The sequence below is a fragment of the Staurois parvus genome, unplaced genomic scaffold, assembly GCF_062004578.1.
Source record: "Staurois parvus isolate SC_StPar_1 unplaced genomic scaffold, SC_StPar_1.0 ptg001300l, whole genome shotgun sequence".
NCBI lineage: Eukaryota > Metazoa > Chordata > Amphibia > Anura > Ranidae > Staurois > Staurois parvus.
The window spans coordinates 88,034-102,845 of NW_028319096.1; positions in this window are offsets into that span (position 1 = coordinate 88,034).

The window sequence follows — 14,812 nt, forward strand, 5'->3', positions numbered from 1 at the left end:
GAAAATACTACTACTACTACTACTAATAATAATAATAATAATACCAATAATGATAATAATAAGTTATAAAAATAAATATTACAATAGTTATATCACAATAAAAAACAACAACAACTATATTATATATATATATGTATATATATATATATTTTTTTATAAATATATTATCACAAGTTGGATTATACTGTATAATTATATACTAACATAATAGGGCTGATTTACAAAACTAGCAGAGTCAATTAATTGTCCATTGAGATTAGTAAATAAGGAGAAGCTGTTTACACTTCAACCAGCCAATCAAATGCTAGCAATATTAATAAAAAAAAATTCCCTCAGTTTGAGTGTTCAGATTGAACATAAGTTCACTTTACATATTAACATTCAATTTACTAAATGAACAGCCACTATTCCATTAACAAATCAATGCCAATGGCAACAAAATAATACAGCACAGTGTGATGAAAGATAATAGAATACAAGATAATAATATATAACACATTGTGATGAAAAATAAGGAAATAATATATAACACAATGTGGTGAAACACAATGGAATATAAAATGCTACATAACACAATGTGGTGAAACACAATGGAATATAAAATGCTACATAACACAATGTGGTGAAATACAATATAATATAAAATACGATATAACACAATGTGGTAAAATATAATATAATATAATATAAAATATGAAATAACACAATGTGGTAAAATATAATATAATATAATATAAAATATGATATAACACAATGTGGTAAAATATAATATAATATAATATAAAATATGATATAACACAATGTGGTAAAATATAATAAAATATAATATAAAATATGATATAACACAATGTGGTAAAATATAATATAATATAATATAAAATATGATATAACACAATGTGGTAAAATATAATATAATATAAAATACGATATAACACAATGTGGTAAAATATAATATAATATAATATAAAATATGAAATAACACAATGTGGTAAAATATAATATAATATAATATAAAATATGATATAACACAATGTGGTAAAATATAATATAATATAATATAATATCAAATATGATATAACACAATGTGGTAAAATATAATATAATATAATATAAAATATGATATAACACAATGTGGTAAAATATAATATAATATAATATAATATATGATATAACACAATGTGGTGGAACATATAAGAATACAAAATATTGTATAAAACAATGTGATGACATACATGGCAAACACAAATATAAATTATTTTTTTTTTATGGTTTTGCAGAATGGTTGTATTATATAATGTATAACATTCTTGTGTCTGTAAATGATGGATACACAAGTCTTCACTACTATAGTCTCCAAGCCTTGAACTTCAGCAGATACTTCAGGTTTGGGAACTAATATGATCATATGATATGAAATGCTATTAAATGTAATTCTGTCATAGAATATTTTATTTCCAGGCCTTTCTTGCTGGCGGTAATAAAGTAGAAGTGTAGACATAGAGGCAAGGCTCAGCTATGTCCTCCCTGCACCTCTTACAGCACAGACAGATTTGGGAGATTTTAGCAGAGAGGAGCACAAGGGGTTAATCAGGCAGGGTACCAGCTATATTGTTCCTATAGTGAACACCATCCATCTCTGCCAGTCTCTTTCCTGGGGACATGCTGGGAGATGCTGGGACATACTGGGAGCTCTGGGAAACGCCATTGACCTCCCTTTTGTCACAGAATGGGAGATTAGCAACAAAAATCGCCATTTAATAATTCAGGAGAGAGAATTATTTATCTGTCGGGGCTCAGAGGTCAAGCACATGGGCTTACTCACTCCTGCCTAAAGTGCCACTTTTAGTAGCGCAGTCTGATTTACTGAGCTTATTAATCCAATAGAAGGACCCGGCACACACCAACTAGTCCTGGAATAGCACTGTCACTGGTTCATCTACATTGGCCTCAATAATAGACTCCAAACCTCACTACATATCACTGAGATTTCCATAGCAAACAACTGTTTTCATTCAACCACCTGGCTTCTCACAGATTACCAATGGAACATGTCCACCTGCCTTTGTTGGTGCCATTCGCAAAAAGATATGATCAAATAATTCTTCACAGAATCTGACAATTTGATCAACTCTATGAATGATCAAAAAGACCAAAACCAAGTGATTTAATCAAAATTACATTGATCAGCATGGATGGAAAATCTCATTTTAGGAAATTAGATGGATGGATATGACCTTTAAGTGCATCGAACAATTTGATATTCAGGTATTTTTTTTTGTACTGGACAGTAAATCAATCTGATCGTATTAGAAAATGTTTCCATAGACCTGAATGTAGTAAAAGACTTGGGACACACAGTAGAAGACCCAGGGCACTTAGTAGAAGAGTTGGGGCAATAACTAGAAATCTTGGGGCACTCAGTAGAAGACCTGGGGCATTCAGGAGAAAACTTGGGGCACTCTGAATTCAGGTATGCTCCAGGTCTTCTAGTGAGTGCCCCAGGTCTTCTTGTGTGTGCACTAGGTCTTCTAGTGAGTGCCCCAAGTCTTCTAGTGAGTGCCCCAGGTCTTCTAGTGAGTGCCCCAGGTCTTCTACTGTATGCCCCAGGTCTTCTAGTGAGTGCCTCTGGTCTTCTAGTGAGTGCCTCTGGTCTTCTACTGAGTGCCCTGTGTCTTCTACTGAGTGCACTAGATCTTCTACTGATTGCCCCAGGACTTCTAGTGAGTGTCCCAAGATTTCTAGTGAGTGCCCTGGGTCTTCTACTGAGTGCCACAGGTCTTCTACAGAGTGCCCCAAGATGTCTACTGAGTGCCCTGGGTCTTCTACTGAGTGCCCCAAATTGTCTACTGAGTGTCCTTGGTCTTCCACTGAGTGCCCCAGGTCTTCTAGCGGGTGCCATGAGTCTCATAGTGAGTGCCCCAGGTCTTCTAGTGAGTTCCCGAAGGATATACCTGCATGCCTCAGGTCTTCTACTCAGTGTCCCAGGTCTTCTAGTGAGTGCCCCAAGTCTTCTACCGAGTGCTCTGGGTCTCCTACTGTGTGCCCCAGGTCTTTTACTGAATTCCCCAGGTTTACTGATTGCCTTAGTTTTTATACTGAGTACACTAGATCTTCTACTGAGTGCCCAAGGACGTCTACTAAGTTTCCTGGGTCTTCTACTGAGTGCCCTACATCTTCTACTGAATGCCCCAGGTCTTCTAGTGAGTGCCCCAAGTCTTTTAGTTAGTGCACTAGGTCTTCTACTGAGTACCCCCAATTTGTCTACTGAGTGCCCTGGGGTCTTCTAGTGAGTGCACTAAGACTTCTACTGAGTGCCCTGGGTATTCTAATGAGTGCCCCAAATCCCCTACTGGGTGCCCCTGTTTCCTTGGAGATATGGAGATGATGCATTCTATGCATTATAGAGTTTAGAAATATTGTATATTTTACCTACTTTTCAGCCCACCTATTATTTATTTTGTCATCATAAAATGTGCCATTACTGTTTTTAGACCAAAGTGTTCATCATGGTATGCTACCATCCCCTCAACATTTTAACTTGTGTGCCCAGAGGTACCCCTGGTTTATTAGGATCCCAGAAATGTTCCTGTATTGATTGATGGAACCTGAGGTCAAATAAAGGGGTTTGGTTAGTTTGGACCCCCTTATCCCACCCCTTATCTATACTCGTGACCCTTTGTAAGAGCAAGCAGTTTTCGATTCTAGTTTACAACTGATGAGGAGATCTGCTAGCAGAATACAGACAGGGTTTATAAAGGCAAACCTCCTCATGAACAAAGAGATCTACGTGGGATTTTTCAGTGCTGGTGGTATCTCAGTGGAGCTGGAACATCTAAAATGGTGTGCCGTGTGTGTAGAGCACCATGCCGCGATGGTGGCTCCCATGTGCATGCACGAGAGTGACGTCATCATGGCCTGTCCATTCAAAGGCTGGAGAGTTTGGATTTAGGTTTTGGATAGCATGGGGAAAGGTTAGAACCCCTGTCAGATTTTACTTCTATCTGGGGCCCCGTTAGTTGGAAAATCGGCAAAAGGAATACAGATAAGAATGAAAAGCTGACGGAGGATTTGGCAGATTCCCCGATTTAATAACAAAAGTATATTTGCTTCTGTCTGGGCTGCTGTTGGGGCCCATGCACACAGGCGCATTGGGGCGTATTATGTATTTCTGCGCCCAGGAGCCACAGGTGTTGCTCACAGCTACCTGTACAAAAATAAATGAAGGCTACGACAGGATGAAACTCTGCGTATCTGTGTGGATGTACACAGACTGCGTCCAGGGGTTTATGCCTGGATGCGTATACATTGGCACTCATTGCATATACCCGCGTCCATCGGTGTCTAGCCGTATCCTGTAATGCATTTTTGAACAGGCAGCTATATGCAAGATGGCTGCTGAGCGCTGAAATACAGATGTATTTTACATTATAGACCCCAGTACGCTGTTTGAATGAGCCCCTAGGCTAGACTGCCATTTATGAGAGTTACCAATGCAAAATTGCGCACTCAACATGCATGGAAACCCTCTGCCAGTTAGAAGGTGTGCGGCGTTGCTTTTAATTGTTAATGGCACCCCCATGCATCTGCGAATGCTCTCTTTTTTGCTCAAGCTGCGGCACCATGCAGTTCAGTGCAGCACGTTTTGGGACTTCTTTTCTACATTTAATGCGGGTATGACAAGCCCATTGAAATGTGTGGGTTGCCCTACACTTGACGCACGGGAATGCACCTGTCGGTATGAACCAAGCCTTAAAGGGGTTAAGGCCGGACTAACCTATAGCAACAATACATGTCAGAGCCAAGAGAAGCTAAACTCCTCCTCGGCTCTGATGTGTATCATTCACAAGAGGGGGAGGAGGAGCCAGAAGGAGAGATGTCCCCCTGTATTGACCTGAGGTCTGTTTCAGGGTTTCAGGGAGGGAAAATTACACTTGGGGACAGGGGCGGACTGACCATTTGGAAACTCGGGCACTGCCAGAGGGCCTGGGGTCAGTAGGGGGCCCCATGAGATGCCCCTGGTTCCTTTTTTCATAGGCTTTTTTGAGTTTGGGCAAGGACACAGGGGCCCCATGATCCCCCATTGCCCGGGGGCCCCATGAGTTGTCAGTCCACCCCTGCGTACACCCCATATATCCTGTACACCCCATACACCCCATACACCCTGTATACACCATACACCCCGTACACCACCTACACCCTGTACATACCATACACCCCAAACAGCCCGTGCATCCCATACATCCTGTACATCCCATACACCCCCTACACCCCATACATCCCGTACAACCCATTCATCCCATACATTCTGTACATAAAATACACCCCGTATATCCAGTACACCCCATATATCCTGTACACCCCATACACCCCGTACATCCCGTACACCCCATACACCCTGTACATACCATACACCCCAAACAGCCCGTGCATCCCATACATCCTGTACATCCCATACACCCCCTACACCCCATACATCCCGTACAGCCCGTTCATCCCATACATTCTGTACATAAAATACACCCCGTATATCCCGTACACCCGGTATGTCAGTTGTCAGTCCGCCCCTGCTTGGGGACCATATGACATGTGGGGGGAGGAAGTTAACAAAGATCTGTGTGGGGGGTTGGAGGGGAGAGGATTTGTTCTGGGTGGGGGATTTGGGCTAGATGGAGGGATTTGCACTTTGTGTCAGAAGGGGAATGTGGGGGGGGGGGTAGATTGAAGAAGAGAGTCCCAGAGATGTCTACTGATGTGATTTTGGCGTAAGGTGCAGAATATATACAGTATGTATTGGTGGAAGGTGCAGGATATATATGTATTGGTGGAAGGTGCAGAATATATATGTATTGGTGGAAGGTGCAGAATATATATGTATTGGTGGAAGGTGAGAATATATATGTATTGGTGGAAGGTGAGAATATATATGTATTGGTGGAAGGTGCAGGGTATATATGTATTGGTGGAAGGTGAGAATATATATGTATTGGTGGAAGGTGCAGAATATATATGTATTGGTGGAAGGTGCAGAATATATATGTATTGGTGGAAGGTACAGAATATATATGTATTGGTGGAAGGTGAGAATATATATGTATTGGTGGAAGGTGCAGAATATATATGTATTGGTGGAAGGTGAGAATATATATGTATTGGTGGAAGGTGCAGGATATATATGTATTGGTGGAAGGTGCAGAATATATATGTATTGGTGGAAGGTGCAGAATATATATGTATTGGTGGAAGGTGAGAATATATATGTATTGGTGGAAGGTGCAGGATATATATGTATTGGTGGAAGGTGAGAATATATATGTATTGGTGGAAGGTGAGAATATATATGTATTGGTGGAAGGTGCAGGATATACAGTCATGGCCGAAATTGTTGGCACCCTTGATATTTCTCCAGGAAATCATGTATTTCTCACGAAACGTATTGCATTAACACATGTTTTGCTATACACATGTTTATTCCCTTTGTGTGTATTGGGACAAAACAAAAAAAGGGAGGAAAGAAAGCAAATTCGACATAATGTCACACAAACCTCCAAAAATGGGCTGGACAAAAGTATTGGCACCCTTTCACAACTGCGGATAAATAAGAATGTTACAAGCATGTGATGCTCCTGTAAACTCACCTGGGGCAAGTAACAGGTGTGGGCAATATAGAAATCACACCTGAAAGCAGATAAAAAGGAGAGACGTTCACTTAACCTTTGCATTGTGTGTCTGTCTGTGCCACACTAAGCATGGACAACAGAAAGAGGAGACGAGAACTGTCTGAGGACCTGAGAACCAAAATTGTGGCAAAATATCAACAATCTCAAGGTTACAAGTCCATCTCCAGAGAACTAGATTTGCCTTTGTCCACAGTGCGCAACATTATCAAGAAGTTTGCAACCCATGGCACTGTAGCTAATCTCCCTGGTCGTGGACGGATGAGGAAAATTGATGAAAGATTGCAACGCAGAATAGTCCGGATGGTGGATAAGCAGCCCCAAACATGTTCCAAAGACATTCAAGCTGTCCTGCAGGCTCAGGGAGCATCAGTGTCAGCGCGAACTATCCGTCGACATTTAAATGAAATGAAACGCTATGGCAGGAGACCCAGGAGGACCCCACTGCTGACACAGAGACATAAAAAAGCAAGACTACAGTTTGCCAAAATGTACTTGAGTAAGCCAAAAGCCTTCTGGGAAAACGTCTTGTGGACAGATGAGACCAAGATAGAGCTTTTCGGTAAAGCACATCATTCTACTGTTTACCGAAAACGGAATGAGGCCTACAAAGAACAAAACACAGTACCTACGGTAAAATATGGTGGAGGTTCAATGATGTTTTGGGGTTGTTTTGCTGCCTCTGGCACTGGGTGCCTTGACTGTGTGCAAGGCATCATGAAATCTGAGGATTACCAAAGGATTTTGGGTCGCACTGTAGGGCCCAGTGTCAGAAAGCTGGGTTTGCGTCCAAGATCCTGGGTCTTCCAGCAGGACAATGACCCCAAACATACGTCAAAAAGCACTCAGAAATGGATGGCAAAGAAGCGCTGGAGAGTTCTGAAGTGGCCAGCAATGAGCCCAGATCTAAATCCCATTGAACACCTGTGGAGAGATCTTAAAATTGCTGTTGGGAAAAGGTGTCCTTCCAATAAGAGAGACCTGGAGCTGTTTGCAAAGGAAGAGTGGTCCAAAATTCCGGGTGAGAGGTGTCAGAAGCTTATTGATGGTTATAGGAAGCGACTGATTTCAGTTATGTTTTCCAAAGGGTGTGCAACCAAATATTAAGTTAAGGGTGCCAATACTTTTGTCCAGCCCATTTTTGGGGTTTTGTGTGACATTATGTCATATTTGCTTTTCTGCCTCTGTTTTATATTTGTTCCAATACATACAAAGGGAATAAACATGTGTATAGCAAAACATGTGTTAATGCAATACCTTTTTTGTGTGAAATACTTGATTTTCAGGAAAAATATCAAGGGTGCCAACAATTTCGGCCATGACTGTATATGTATTGGTGGAAGGTGCAGAATATATATGTATTGGTGGAAGGTGAGAATATATATGTAGTGGTGGAAGGTGCAGAATATATATGTATTGGTGGAAGGTGCAGAATATATATGTATTGGTGGAAGGTGCAGAATATATATGTAGTGGTGGAAGGTGCAGAATATATATGTATTGGTGGAAGGTGCAGAATATATATGTATTGGTGGAAGGTGCAGAATATATATGTATTGGTGGAAGGTGCAGAATATATATGTATTGGTGGAAGGTACAGAATATATATGTATTGGTGGAAGGTGAGAATATATATGTATTGGTGGAAGGTGCAGAATATATATGTAGTGGTGGAAGGTGCAGAATATATATGTATTGGTGGAAGGTGCAGAATATATATGTATTGGTGGAAGGTGAGAATATATATGTATTGGTGGAAGGTGCAGAATATATATGTATTGGTGGAAGGTGCAGAATATATATGTATTGGTGGAAGGTGAGAATATATATGTATTGGTGGAAGGTGCAGAATATATATGTATTGGTGGAAGGTGCAGAATATATATGTATTGGTGGAAGGTGCAGAATATATATGTATTGGTGGAAGGTACAGAATATATACAGTTGTGACCAAAATTATTCAACCCCCAATGCTGTAAAGGGGTTTAGGGACTATAGTGTACATTTGGAATTGTATTCAGAATCAAATCCTACAAGGACGTTGTAACTACCCAAATGCAACTAAAATGACATCAATTGTTTATGTAATACAGTAGTAAATGGTTCTTATGTGGTTTCTTCATTGCCACAATTATTCAACCCCTTAAAGACTACCACTCTGAAGAACAGAGGTTCATACAGGTGCTTTCCATCAGGTATTGAAAACACCTGTGGATGTCACCGAGCAGCAATCAAGCATAATAAGCACCAATTAGGCAGCTTTAAAATGACTGTGATACTCAGCTCCTTCTAGACATTTACTGGTGTGGTTACAAACATGGTGAAGGCAAGAGAATGGTCCAGGAAGACAAGAGAAGAGGTGATTTCTCTTCACAGGAAGGGCAATGGCTATAAGAAGATTGCAAAGATGTTAAACATACCAAGAGACACCTTAGGAAGCATCATTCGCAAATTCAAGGCAAAGGGCACTGTTGAAACGCTACCTGGTCGTGGCAGAAAGAAGATGCTGACTTCGACTGCTGTGCGCTACCTGAAGCGTAGAGTGGAGAGAAGTCCCCGTGTGACTGCTGAGGAACTGAGAAAAGATTTGTCAGATGTGGGTACAGAAGTTTCAGCCCAGACAATAAGACGCACACTGCGTAATGAAGGCCTCCGTGCCAGAACTCCCAGGCGTACCCCCTTGCTGTCTCCAAAGAATAAGAAGAGTCGACTGCAGTATGCCAAAAGCCATGTGGACAAACCACAAAAGTTGTGGGATAGTGTTCTGTGGACTGATGAAACAAAATTAGAACTGTTTGGGCCCATGGATCAACGCTATGTTTGGAGGAGGAAGAACAAGGCCTATGATGAAAAGAACACCTTGCCTACTGTGAAGCATGGTGGAGGGTCAATCATGCTTTGGGGCTGTTTTGCTTCTGCAGGTACAGGGAAGCTTCAGTGTGTGCAAGGTACCATGAATTCTCTTCAGTACCAGGAGATATTGGATGGAAACGTGATGCAGTCCGTCACACACCTGAGGCTTGGGAGACGTTGGACCTTTCAACAGGACAATGATCCCAAGCATACCTCCAAGTCCACTAGAGCATGGTTGCAGAGGAAAGGCTGGAACATTTTGGAGTGGCCATCGCAGTCACCAGACTTAAATCCGATTGAGAACCTCTGGTGGGACTTAAAGAAAGCAGTTGCAGTGCGCAAGCCTAAGAATGTGACTGAACTGGAGGCCTTTGCCCATGAAGAATGGGCGAAGATACCCGTAGATCGCTGCAAGACACTTGTGTCAAGCTATGCTTCACGTTTAAAAGCTGTTATAACTGTAAAAGGATGCTGTACTAAGTACTAAGATTGAATGTCACTTGGGGGTTGAATAAAACTGATAATGCTGTGAGCACAGAAAAGACATTTGTGGTTATTTCATTATAACTGTTATGTTATATTTGTCTGACCTACAAGTGCCTCTTTAATGTAAATGTAAGCAAGATGACTGAATGATCAAAAGCAATGTCAAACTGGCCAAAACACTCAATTTCAGTGGGGGTTGAATAATTTTGGTCACAACTGTATGTATTGGTGGAAGGTGAGAATATATATGTAGTGGTGGAAGGTGCAGAATATATATGTATTGGTGGAAGGTGCAGAATATATATGTATTGGTGGAAGGTGCAGAATATATATGTATTGGTGGAAGGTGCAGAATATATATGTAGTGGTGGAAGGTGCAGAATATATATGTAGTGGTGGAAGGTGCAGAATATATATGTAGTGGTGGAAGGTGCAGAATATATATGTATTGGTGGAAGGCTGAGTGATGAATTGACACCAGAAGCTGTTATGCTGCAAGCTCTCACTAGTGGTGTCACCCCCCCCCCCCCCTAGGCTATATAGTGTGGTAAGGATGTATAAATGACACAACCTGATAAACAGGATTACAAAACGTTTGCAGAAAAGCAGATCACCTTTTCATCTACACTGTGCACTGGGCTACATGGAAATCCATGAGTAGGGTCACCTAGAAGAGCACGCCTTTGTCTGCACATTCCATTGTATTCTGTGTCATCCAATAGCACAATGCCACCGTTCCTCTAATTATCATTTATTTATAAAGTGTCAGGTTCTCTTTATCTAGAACACACCAACTAGGATATGAAACTTTGTATATAAGAAACATTGTATACAGCGCCTTGAAAAAGTCTTCCTCCCACTTGAAATGTCCCCCATGTTGTCATGTTACAATGTATTTTTTTGGGATTGGATGTGATGGACCGACACAAAGTGGCACATAATTGTGAAGTGGAAGGAAAATGAGAAATGTTTTTCAATATTTTTGACAAATAAATCTGTGAAATGTATGGCGGCATTTGTATTCAGCCCCCCCGGAGTCAATACTTTGTAGGACCCCCTTTGGCTGCAATTCCAGCTGCGAGTCTTTTTGGGGATGTCTCTTTGCACATCTAGAGAGGGACATTTCTGCCCATTCTTCTTTGCAGAATCGCTCAAGCTCTGTCAGATTGGATGGAGAGCGTCTGGGAACAGCAATTTTCAAGTCTTGCCGCAGATTCTCCATTGGATTTGGGTCTGGACTGTGACTGGGCCATTCTAACACATAAAGATGCTTTGATCGGAACCATTCCATTGTAGCTCTGGCTGGATGTTTGGGTTGTTGTCCTGCTGGAAGGGGAACCTCCGCCCCGGTCTCAAGTCTTTTGCAGACTTTAACAGGTTTTCTTCTAAGATTGCCCTGTATTTGGCTCCATCCATCTTCCCATCAACTCTGACCAGCTTCCCTGTCCCTGCTGAAGGAATGCATCCCCACAACATGATGCTGCCACCGCCATGTTTCACAGTGGGGATAGTGTGTTAAGGGTGATGTGCAGTGTTAGTTTTCTGCCACACAGCGTTTTGCTTTTAAGCCAAAAAGTTCCATTTTGGTTTCCTCTGACCAGAGCCCCTTCTTCCATGTTTGCTGTGTCCCCCACATGACTTCTCACAAACTGCAAACGGGACTTCTTAGGGCTTTCTTCCAACAATAGCTTTCTTCTTGCCAATCTTCCATAAAGGCCAGATTTGTGGAGTGCACAACTAATAGTTGTCCTGTGGACAGATTCTCCCACCTGAGCTGTGGATCTCTGCAGCTCCTCCAGAGTTCCTATGGACTTCTTGGCTGCTTCTCTGATGAATGCTCTCCTTTCCCAGCCTGTCAGTTTAGGTGGATGGCCATGTCTTGGTAGGTTGGCAGTTGTGCCGTACTCTTTCCATTTTCGGATGATGGATTGAACAGTGCTCCGTGAGATGTTCAGAGCTTGGGAGATTTTTTTATAACCTGCTTTAAACCTCTCCACAACTTTATCCCCAACCTGTCTGGTGTGTTCCTTGACCTTCATGATGCTGTTTGTTCACTAATGTTCTCTAACAAACCTCTGAGGACTTCACAGAACAGCTGTATTTATACTGAGTTACATGACACGCAGGTGGACTCTACTTATTAGGTGACTTCTGAAGGCAATTGGCTCCACTAGATTTTAGTTAGGGGTATCAGAGTAAAGGAGGCTGAATACAAATGCACGCCACACTTTACAGATATTTATTTGTAAAAAATGTTGAAAAAGATTTATAATTTTCCTTCCACTTTACAATTATGTGCCACTTTGAGTTGGTCTATCACATCAAATCCTAATAAAATACATTGACGTTTTTGGTTGTAACATGACAAAATGTGGAAAATTTCAAGGGGGAGGAAGACTTTTTCAAGGCCGTATATGTGGGTGTTGCATCATTGGCTAAAAGTATAATTAAAGGCAAAACTTTCTAGTTTTGGATAGAGTGCAGAGGGATTAGAACACCTGTCAGTTGTTATTGATGTCTGTGCCTCCATTAGGGAGATTTTCCCTCTCTACTTGTTGATCCTGCTATTGAAGTCCTCCTAATGTAGCCTTCTGTGATAGTGTGACAACAATGCTGCACTGCTCCTGAATTAAGAGCAGAGTTGTCACTCTTGTGTAGGCTGTGCCTGCTTGCACTACAGTGGAACAGGAAGATGTTGCACGGGGTGTGGCTGTCAGCCTGTAGCTTGTCAATCAGCACCCGGCCACGCCCAGGCTGACCACTGCTTTCTGGATGGACAGCATGGCCTCTGTTACTGAAACCCTCCCACTGTGAGCTGCAGTGTCTGCGAGGGGGAGCGTTTGAGACACAAATGAAGGAGGATTTGGGCTCATTCCCGGAAGGTAAAGGAAGATTGTTTAATTTATGAGGCTTGTGCATCACAACTGGATTTGGGACTTGCTGAGACTGTCATATTGGAGCCTTTAGAAGTACTTTAGTCTAGGAATGTGCTTTTTAATTTGAGGAACAGAGAGAAACCAGTAGTCTCTTTTTAGCTCAGGAAATAATCTCGGCTTTCTCATGGATGGTGGTCTGAAGATTTGGAAAGCAACTCCAAATATAAAGCACACCATATGCTGCCTCAAATAGCACATTCCAGCATACGTTTGCACAAATATAATCACATGACACAGGGGGCGGAGCTTGTACACATTATCATTCAGGTGTGTAAATACTGTATGTCTCTGCCAATAAACTTTAATGTGACTTTCATTCCATATTCTCTATGTCCCTGGACCTCCATGTCTGTTGATGTCCCTGGACCTTCATGTATAATGATGTCTATGTGTCATTAGGTCCTTGGATGTCCATCCTGTGGGACTATGTTCCTAAATCTACATGTATCTTGATGTTCATGTACAGTGTCATCATGCGCCTTCATGTATATTGTGTGATTACGTCCCTGGATGTCTGTGGTTGTCTAAGTGTGACTATGTCCCTGAATGTGTGGCCGCCCCTGTGAAACTTTGTACCTGGATCTCCATGTCCCTGGAACTCCATGCCAGTAGATGTCCGTGTGTCAGTATGTCCTTGGATTTCCATGTCTGTGGATGTCCTTGTGTTTCTACATCCCTGGATCTCCATGTCTGTGAATGTTCTTGTGGGACTATATCCTTGGATCTCCATGTCTGTGGATGTCCTTGTATGACTATGTCCCTGGATCTCCATGTCTGTGGATGTCCTTGTGTGACTATATCCTTGGATCTCCATGTCTGTGGATGTCCTTGTATGACTATGTCCCTGGATCTCCATTTCTTTGAATGTCCTTATCTGCGGATGTTCCTGTGAGAATATGTCCCTGGATCTCCATGCCTGTATATGTCCTTGTATAACTATGTTCCTGGATCTCTGTCTGTTGATGTCCCTGGATCTCCATGTCTGTTGATATCCCTGTGTGATTATGGCTCTCCACATCCATTAATGTCCCTTTGTGACCATGTCCCTGATTCTCCATACCACTGGATCTCCATGTCTCTGGATGTCCCTCTGCAACTATGTCCTTGGGTTTTCATGTCTGTTGATGTCCCTGGACTGTCATTAATCTGGATGTCCATGTGTCATTAGGTCCCTGGATCTCAATGTCTTTTGATACTCCCATGAGTCTACTGTATGTCCCTTGGTCTCTCTGTCTCTGGACATCCCTGGATCTTCATGTATCTTGATGTCACTAGGTCCCTGGATCTCCATGTCTGCTGTGGATGTCTTTGTAAGACTAAGTCTCTGGATCTCCATGTGTGTTGATGTCCCTGGACCTTCATGTTTCTGGATGTCCAAGTATCATTAGGTCTCTGGGTCTATGTCTGTTGATGTCCCTGTGTGGCTAAGTTCCTGGATCTCTGTGTCTCATTCTCCCTGTATATCTACAGTATGTCCCAAAATTGCCATTCCTATTTACAGTATGTCCCTTTGTGAGTATGTCCTTGGATTTTCATGCTCCTGGATAACCCTGTGTGACCATATCCCCCCCTGGGGGATGTGAGGGCAATTGGGTGGCAGCACAGCTGCCCGACTGCTTCCACCTTGCAGGCAGCGGTCTGCCTGTCACTTTTAGACACAATCCTGGTGGCTGCAGCCACCAGGATTGTGTGTAAAATGCCCCGCTATCAGGTCTGTACAATGTACGGATCTGGCAGGAAAAGGGTTAATTCAACACTCATCATATGGCACCATAACTGTAGTTGTCTCAACTTGGTCCATAGAGTGTTGATAGAAACACAGACATTTCACAGAAAAATTTCCAACTCATTTCGTCTTGAAAG